The following is a 10,081-nucleotide window of genomic DNA, read 5'->3' as shown; positions in this document are numbered from 1 at the left end:
AATAAGAAGTAAAAGCAAACTTGGTAGGACTTTCACAAAACAACAGATTTTTTAGTAAATGAACAGCATCCTGACACAACTTATCTGTCCAATGCATGTTTAACTGTTCTGTCCCAAAGAGTTGGATACTTAAAATATTCTAAATGAGTTGTCCCCCTTTAAATAAGAATGCCATTTGTAAAGAAATAAATGTAAACAATTGTCCAAAACGATGTTTTACCTAGTTATGTTAAGTTTAAACACTTGCATGATATTGCAAATGCATCAAAACGAAGACTGTGATGATGTAACAGCTTTTTAAAAATGGTGAGTTTTTAAAGGTGCTGAACTATTCCGAAGTGTGGACCATTCATGCTTTTGTTTGTTTGTTTGTTTATTTTGGATTTAACGCCGTTTTTCAACAGTATTTCAGTCATGTAACGGCGGGCAGTTAACCTAACCAGTGTTCCTGGATTCTGTACCAGTACAAACCTGTTCTCCGCAAGTAACTGCCAACTTCCCCACATGAATCAGAGGTGGAGGACTAATGACCCCGCGATCTGTAGACCAACGCTCTTACCTACTGAGCTAAGCGGGCGGGCATGGACCATTCATGCAGTCCCTTTCTGGAATTCAATATATACATGTATATGAGTAAATTGACAATGGTTTTGTAGAATAATATAAATGTTTCATATGCTGTTAAAATTTCATGTAAAACAATGCTTTCTTTCTTTGATTTGATGACGTTCAAACTTTTTTCTCCGAAACATGTACCTATATCTTAAGGCTATTTTTTCAGGGTGGGATTTCAGAATTTTAAAGAAATCAGGGTGGCTTTTAGGGTGAGATTATAAATATTTCTGTTAAAGGCAATTTAAAATGTTAAAAGTTAGATTTACAGTTGTTTTTATCTTTACTTTTAAAGAAAGTTCAATGTCTATTTTTGAAGCCCTGTGCATCTATTAATGAGATTTTCAGCAAATATTTGGGTAGACTTTTATACAGATTCTGTACAGACATTATTTTATACAGACTTCATTATGTCTGTACAGATTTTGTACAGACATTACATTTTTTTTTCAGATTCAGATTTAATGTTTGGCACACTTTTTTTTTTCTGTCCAGATTTTTTTTTCTGTACAGATTTAACTCTGCCTATTCTGTATGTATTCTACATGTAAAAACCAACACAAACTCTGGTTCAAATCTGCCAAGATAATTTCAAACAGGAGGTCAACTACCTTAAAGTGTAAATAATGAAAAAAGTCAAAATCCACCATACTCTCAAACCTTAAATTTCTTTCTTAGATAGAATTATACAGGATTATTCTGGCAGTCAAAGGCTTAAAATCAGGACCCATCCTGAACAGTTACAGGCCTGAATTGTACTGTCACCTTCCTCCAACAAAGTGTCAAGTCGGAACTATGAACTGTTAAAAGATTGCCAGATTTTTGGTTATAAAACTGGAAAATCTCCTAAATATGTATCTTTATTATATACCTATGTAAGTTCTGTAAAAAAATTGGCTTGTATTGAACAGGCCAAAAAAAATCTGTATTGTACCTTTTAAATTCCGTATTGTACCTTCTTTATTGTATGCTGCCGGACTACTTTCATTAATATGCATGACCTGACACAGTTTCATAAATAGCACACATAAAAACATCACTTAGTTACGTTTTAATATCGATAAACAATGAAGATTTCGTTCAATAATAAAACAACAAACAAAAAGGTAGAGGTATATAATAAAAGGGTCATTACAACAGTAGCTAGATCTGGGATTTTGTATTCGGCTCTCATGGATTTTGCAAGGTTGGATCACAATCGGCGCTTGCGTGCCTCGCAAGATCAGATCTGGCAAAAATCCACTCGAGCCGAATACAGCATCCCAGATCTAGATACTGTTATAGTAACTCTATTGTATTTAGTACATCTGCTTGTAGATTATGTAACATCTGACAACATTTTCCTTAATTTGCTATGTCAGCCATTTAATTTTGGTGTAACAAAATATAAAATAACACAAGTGTTTAAAATTGATACAATACTGAAAAATCCCTCTTCATTGACTGGACCTTGGCTGACTATGTTCTTCTTAGATTCAAAACAATTGTGTACTGTCTAAAAGCATGTGTTGGTTATATAATAGTTTTGCAGATAATTTACATTGTTTCAAAAATATTGATCTTTACACTGAAGTTTCCCATTGAAGAATTTACAGTTGTTTCATTAAACCTAAAATTATGTGTTAGAAAATTCTTCCTTAGTTTTGCCTGACTTCCTAATTTGAACAATTACCTTTTCTTTTGTTGTTGTTGTTCTAGTTCGCTATCGTGTAGCTGTTAACTCGTGTGCGAATGTGATGCAACATCATTGTCATCCTTTGTACTTAATTAAACTCATTTGCATATATGTCACTTTTGGGAAGGAGTTTATTCTGATTCGCTGCTGAAGCGACCAGAATTTTGTATATTTTGGCTGAAAACATCTATCAGTTCTCTCCTTGCCCCAACCCTGATATCAGCCAGTTCTCCTACTAGGGTAGCCATTGATATGTTACCACAATTAATGTTTTCCCTGTTTAGTATTGTCTCTATGTCTCTTTCAAGTATCTCTCTCTGTTGTGTAAATCTGGCACAATGAAAAATGTAATGTTGTACTGTTTCTGGAACCTTGCATTGGCTGCACATTGCTGATTTTGTCAGATCAATTTTTGACCAGTGTGCGTTTAATCTTGAGTGACTGCTTAATAACTGATTGATAATACAAAAAATCTTCCTGTTTTCCTCTCCTACCAAAGACCTAACTCCTGCTTGCTGGTAAACTTCCTGAATATTTTCTTTTGTATTTTCCCTGTTCCCTGTGACTGAGTTTTCTAGAGGACCTTCTTAGACATTCACCTGAGTTCATCTGAAACTGCAAGTTAAAGCTACTGTTATATTTAAACAAAGCAAAACTTACTCTTAATGACTTTTTTATTTCAACTTGAGAGACTAAGTGATGTCCAATCTATCTCTTTAAAGTAATATACATTACAAAGTCAAAACTAGAAGGTGTTTTTGTCACAAAAACATGTGTCTCCCCCCTATGTATTCTAAGGATGGAAGAAGGGCATGTTTGTTGGTATGCAGTGCCAAAGTCAACTGGTGGCCATTCTGTGCAGCAAAGTGGAAACTGTCTGCGATATGCAAAACTAGGCTTGGTACTGATCACTCCTGCGAAGTTTCATCAAAATCTGTCCAGCAGTTTGACCAGTGAAAGCGGGACAACATTTTTCTATTCTTAACTCTGGTGGCCATTTTGCGCAGCAAAGCAGAATGTGCCAGTGATATGCACAACTAAGGCTGGTACTGATCACTCCTGTGAAGTTTCGATGAAATCCAGCCAGCAGTTTGACCTACGAAAGCCGGATAAGATTTTTCTATCTTTAGCTCTGAAGGCAATTTTGTGCCAAGCAGAATGTGTCGGTATGCACAACTAGGCTTGGTACTGATCACTCCTGTGAAGTTTTGTCGAAATCTGGCCAGCAGTTTGACCTGTGAAAGCCGCACAAACTTAATGTGGAAGGACTGACAGATGGTGAAGGCAAAAACAGTATGTCTCCCCCACCTATGGGGGAGACATAATACTAATGCTTAAGACCAGACTTAATGAAAATCAAAAAGAGGTTTATAAGGATTTATTTTCTTCTTCATTTTTATAATAAAAGCTGTCTATACAAAGACAGTAGCACACTCAATGATTCAACAAAATCCAAGTCATAGGCCATAACTTAGCAAGACTTCTGCAACTGAATTATCTTATAAAATTTTAATACATATTGAAATTTTATTATGGCAATATAAAAACTTCAACCAAATTTTTTAAGTCAGATGACCATAATCTGAATAAATTTCAACCAAGAATAGTCAAGCTAAAAGTGACAAAACATGTCTTAAATGACAGAAGTATTTACTCAATTCTTTTTAGCTCACCTGTCATGAAGTGACAAGGTGAGCTATTGTGACTGCTTGATGTCCGTCGTGCGTCAACAATTTCTAATCAAGAGGACCATGATGGTCCTGAATCGCTCACCTCTTCCCACATGACCCAGTTTTGAGTATGACGTCATTTTTTCTATTATTTGACATAGTGACCTAGTTTCTGAGCTCTTGTGACCCAGTTTTGAACTTGACCTAGATACTATCAAGATAAAAATTTTGACCAATTTTCATGAAAATCCATTGAAAAATATAGTCTCTAGAGAGGTCACAAGGTTTTTCTATTATTTGACCTATTGACCTAGTTTTCGAAGGTACGTGATCCTGTTTTGAAATTTAACTAGATATCATCAAGGTGAACATTCTCACTAATTTTCATGAAGATCTCATGAAAAATATGGCCTCTAGAGAGGTCACAAGGTTTTTTTATTTCTATACCTACTGGCCTAGTTTTTAACCGGACATGACCCAGTTTCGAAACTGACCTAGATATCAACAAGGTGAACATTCAGATCAATTTTCATGAAGATCCATTGAAAAATATGGCCTCTAGAGAGGTCAAAAGATTTTAATAATTATAGACCTACTGACATAGTTTTTGACCGCAGTTGACCCTGTTTCAAACTTGACCTAGATCTCATCAAGATGAACATTCAGACCAACTTTCATACAGATCCCATGAAAAGTATGGCCTCTAGAGAGGTCACAAGGTTTTTTTATTATTTGCCCTACTGACCTAGTTTTTAAGGCACGTGACCCAGTTTCAAACTTGACCTAGATATCATCAAGTTGAACATTCTGACCAATTTTTATGAAGATCCATTCACAAGTATGGCCTCTAGAGAGGTCACAAAGTTTTTCTATTTTTAGACTTACTGACCTAGTTTTTGACCGCACATGACCCTGTTCCGAACTTGGTCTAGATATCATCAAGATGAACATTCAGACCAACTTTCATACAGATCCCATGAAAAATATGGCCTTTAGAGAGGTCACAAGGTTTTTCTATTATTTGACCTACTGACCTAGTTTTTGAAGAAACGTGACCCACTTTCAAATTTGACCTAGATATCATCAAGATGAACATTCAGACCAACTTTCATACAGATCCCATGAAAAATATGGCCTCTAGAGAGGTCACAAGGTTTTTCTATTATTTGACCTACTGACCTAGTTTTTGATGGCATGTGACCCACTTTCGAACTTGACCTTGATATCATCAAGGTGAACATTCTGACCAATTTTCATGAAGATCTCATGAAATATTTGGCCTCTAGAGAGGTCAAAAAGTTTTTCTATTTTTAGACCTACTGACCTAGTTTTTGACCGCATGTGACCCAGTTTCAAACTTGACCTAGATATCATCAAGATGAACATTCAGATCAACTTTCATACAGATCCCATGAAAAATATGGCCTTTAGAGAGGTCACAAGGTATAAATCGGACGGACGCACGGGCGCACACACGGACACATGCACCGACCCGCCAAAAGTGACGACTATATCGTGCTCACCGCAAGCAGCCCTCAAAGTTTAAGAATCTCAGGTGAAGGTACTGTAAAAATCAAAGCATAAAACTTCAGTATAGCTTTCTGTACCAGTACCTGTATATAATGAATCCCGATCCTTTCATTTCATCAACACATATATTGATATAAGCAAGAAACTTAGTAAGTGTAAAATAATGGCAGTACACTGTGGTATTTCTATTAAAATTACAATTTAAAGATACCACTGTACAAAATCTTTACCTGAAACAAGTTATTTCATTTAATTAAAGAATTGTTGTATTTTGTTTGAACCAAACTGAAAACTTAATATTATTATTGCTGAATAATGCTTTTAAGTCTCTGTATCAAATTTGAAATGCCTGATCTCTTTCTTCAATATCATACCTGGTATTGTAAGTCTGTTTTCTAACTCGTCGGCTCCTCCACCAACAACAGCCATGGCATTTCAACAAGTCTGCCAAGTGTTTGTTACCCTGGATAGTTGTGCTCTAGGTTGCTGCATGTTGCCTATTGTGGACATATAGTTTTCTGCAAGCAACTGGTGTGCCGACTGTATCTGATGGCTTGCCGCTTTCAGTGTATTTCCTGTGGACAGGTAGGGGCTCATCTCCAAATGTTGGGGGCTCTGATGTCAGCAGCTTGATACATGTCCCAGGCAGCTTATCTCCTGACGTAATTATCACTTGCATTTCATTTCAGTCCGATAATCATATTATGTCCAACTTAGCCACGTCTGAAAAACAGGCGTATTACATAATTAGTGATTAATATCCAAACATAAATATAAGCTTCACAGTATAAAAATGAAAGAAATATTTTAAGTTGCCGTACAGTACTTTACCTATGCGAAAAGGATAAGAACACTTTTCAAACAGTTCTAGCATTGTTCTTGAATAGTGTTCAAGAACTGTACTAGAACTAGTCTTAAAATGTGCAAGAACAATTCAAGTACATTTTTAGAAATGTTAAATTGGACAAATTTTCAAGAACATACTGTTCTTAAAAATGTTACAGTTCCAGTTCAAGAACTTTGTTTTAGGAATGAGTATCCTAGAATAGTTCCTAAAATATAATTCTTGAACTGTTCTTGAATTGAAACTGTAACATATTTAAGAACAATTGTTCTTGAAGATTTGTCCAATTTAACATTTCTAAAAATGTACTTGCATACTTTAAAACAAGGGAGAATATCCAACAGGGAAAGCCACGTTCTAAAAACGCCGCCTCCCCAAACACGCATATGATCAACACACGCACACCATACACACACACACAAAGCAAACACATAAGGACAAAACAAACAAATAAAAGAACACAGTGGGGCACCGCCTTGGAATGGTCAGTGGCAAAACCACCACTGGGGAGCTTAAACCGGTTTATGGTGCACCTAACCTCACTCTTACCCCAACCATGTTCCAAAGTCACAGGACAGTGTAAATAAAAGTTATCCTCGCCAGGTGAAACCCTAACATACACAAAGGCAACAGAAGGCATGTAATGTAAAACACAAAAATGCTCTTGTATTATATATATATATAATGCAACCCTTAAGAACCTAAAACGCATGTACTCAATGCCTTTGTAGAAGACAGAGCAACAAAGGGAAACACCCTTAAGGGCCAGACGAAACAGGCCAGAAGACGAAAATCAAAACAGCCCAGTCCCGGTGGGATTTAAGAACTACTTATCATAGAGTCTTCCAACTGTTCCGTCAGACACAATCAAAGAGGAAAGCGTAGCGTCCAACTGTAAAAGGGCTGTACACCAAACATGCGGTGTGTCTCAAAACAGTTGGGTCATAACCTCTTTTAACGTTTAATGACTTTACTAAATACAACTGGAAAATTGCCATGACCCAAAATCTCACTAAGATTGTAAACCACATCCCCATAAAAAACGGGTTTTGATATACCTTCTCGCAGAAGTGTCTTTAAATTGCTATATTGTATTTCAAAACCAAATCCGAATTACGATAGTAAAATTTAGCAAAGTATTTACGTAATTTCTAATAACGGTAGCCCTGTTGAAGAAGCTTATTTGCAATATATTGGTTACGTTCATTGAAATCCTTAACATGACTACACGCTCTTGCAAACCGAATTAACTGAGAAATATATATCCCATAAGCACACTGGCCATAGCTTTATCAGATCAAGTGGTTCCAACGTTGTTTGAGCGGTGAATTTTACGCCGATCAGATGGAGAAATATGGCTGATACTACAAATTTCCGGTATTTTAAGTATGATTTAAAGGAATTTCTACCCGTTAAAAAACGAATCAAATGAAAACGATGGGTGCACCTGGAGCGCAAATGTGTCTATGTTTTAGCACGTGTCCATTTAGCCGAGATTTGTGCCGTTTATTCAAACACTTCTGTACGGTCCGGCGGGGGAAGGAGATTTTTGACAGTTTTTGACAATATCGCATCAAATATAGTGTTAATCAGTAACAAGTAACTGTTAAAACACTTTTTGTGTAAAGGGCTACCTCTTAAAACAAAGCGTGTGTATTTTCATAGAATTATTCAGGATTATTTCTGAACAATCGGCCGAAAACCTAATGCAACGCCGTTTTGAGTGGGTCGTTATGCAACGCAATCAAGTGGATACCGTTCTGTGTCTTACTTGCGAAGTCTTACCCGTCTTAAAAACAGTCATTAAAGCATAACTATGAATAAATTTAGTGAGTTTTATAGCATTATAATGATCCCGCCATTTCTAATATATTGTACTTTTACATTTTTATGTTAGCTTAACATTTAACATATTTTTGTGGAAATTGTCAAAAAACATCAACACAAAAACATAAAGCAAGGATGAACATCGAACAATATCATTAAGTAAATAATAGTAATAGTTCGAAAAACAAGAACCATTTTACGGATATTTCTCCTCCACGAATGGTACTGAACTGCATACCAAAAGCAGGTTGAGTCTTTACATCAGTATAGTTACAGTTGGTTACTTTTTAGTTCCTTAAAACCATTACATTGCGATTTCATTACTGATTTGTTGTGCATTTAAGCTGTTCATAAGAAAATAAATAAAATTTGGTCCATGATAAAGTATTGATCAGTTGTTTGTATTTATTTTCATTCATATTGTTGGTGTAGCGTTCATTTATTTTCAGAGAGATAAATCACAGAGAACGTTAAAATTGGCCAGGGAAAAGACAAGATTTTATTTGTCCTCCATAAAACAGAAACGACGTAATAAACCTCTATGGTTGCCGTTCAAAAATGAAAATACAAATAAAATACAGACACCAATGAAAGAAAATAAACGGACCAGCAATACTAATAGAGACGTGTCATCAAGCAAACGATTAAAAAAAAGAGCATTTTCTCCATGTCCTCAAAGTGAATAAAAACACACACACAAAAAAACAACAACAAAAAACAAAAACAAAACGAAAAGACTGCTAACTCCAACTTCAAGCACCAAAATATCAAGAAAAAAAACCTGTTCACAATAAGGTATTAAAAGAATGAGTTTTATGAGATGAAATGTTTGAAGAATTAACAGAGGAAGATACAGATCTTTTAGACATTGCAAGCGACGAGGCTGTCCTGAGACAACTTTCTGAAGCAAAAGATACATTATTTTTACAATATTTCTAACTCTTATCAAATCGAATAAGTACCGTTGACAAACATCACTTTTCTTCTTTGGTTAGAGACAGTTAAATAGTACAACTGTGGCACATCTCTATTAGTATTGCTGGTCCGGTTTATTTTCTTTCATTGGTGTCTGTATTTCATTTGTATTTTCATTTTTGAACGGGACCATAGAGGTTTATTACGTCGTTTCTGTTTTATGGAGGACAAATAAAATATTGTCTTTTCCCTGGCCAATTTTAACGTTCTCTGTGATTTATTTCTCTGAAAATAAATGAACGCTACCACAGGAATATGAATGAAAATCTGACAAACAACTGATTAATACTTTTATCATGGACCAAATTTTATTTATTTTGTATGAACAGCTTAAATGCACAACAAATTAGTAATGAAATCGCAATGCATTGGTTTTAAGGGACTAAAAAGTAACCAACTGTAACTATACTGATTTAAAGAGTCAACCCGATTTTGGTATGCTGTTCAGTACCATTCGTGGAGGAGATAGATATCCGTGAACTGGTTCTTGTTTTTACGAACGATTACTATTATTTACTTAATGATATTGTTCGATGTACAATATATTAGAAATGGCGGGATCATTATAATGCTATAAAACTCACTAAATTTATTCATTGTTAGGCTTTAATGACTGTTTTTAAGACGGATAAGACTTCGCAAGTAAGACACAGAACGGTATCCACTTGATTGCGTTGCATAACGACCCACTCGAAACGGCGTTGCATTAGGTTTTCGGCCGATTGTTCAGAAATAACCCTGAATAATTCTATGAAAATACACACGCTTTGTTTTAAGAGGTAGCCCTTTACATAAAAGGTGTTTTAACAGTTACTTGTTCCCGATTAACACTAAATTTGATGCGATATTGTCAAAAACTGTCAAAAATCTCCTTCCCCCGCCGGACTGTACAGAAGTGTTTGAATAAACGGCACAAATCTCAGCTAAATGGACATATGTGCTAAAACA

General features: G+C 35.5%; 1 long non-coding RNA gene across 1 annotated transcript in view; it reads right to left on the bottom strand.

Annotated features, from left to right (window-relative positions):
• Window positions 1-1,647: 1,647 nt before the first annotated feature.
• The window catches only part of LOC128555252 (uncharacterized), a 43,218-nt gene continuing 34,784 nt past the window's right edge, over window positions 1,648-10,081 (bottom strand). Inside the window, exons 2-3 of the long non-coding RNA XR_008369918.1 lie at window positions 5,862-6,210; window positions 1,648-2,902 (exon numbers count right to left, since the gene is read on the bottom strand). This is a non-coding gene — a long non-coding RNA (uncharacterized LOC128555252). The remainder of the gene's footprint in view (window positions 2,903-5,861; window positions 6,211-10,081) is intronic.

This window comes from Mercenaria mercenaria, chromosome 2, assembly GCF_021730395.1.
Source record: "Mercenaria mercenaria strain notata chromosome 2, MADL_Memer_1, whole genome shotgun sequence".
Classification (NCBI taxonomy): Eukaryota; Metazoa; Mollusca; class Bivalvia; order Venerida; family Veneridae; genus Mercenaria; species Mercenaria mercenaria.
The sequence above is the reverse complement of the archived record's forward strand: the minus strand, read 5'-3'. Positions and strand labels throughout refer to the sequence as shown.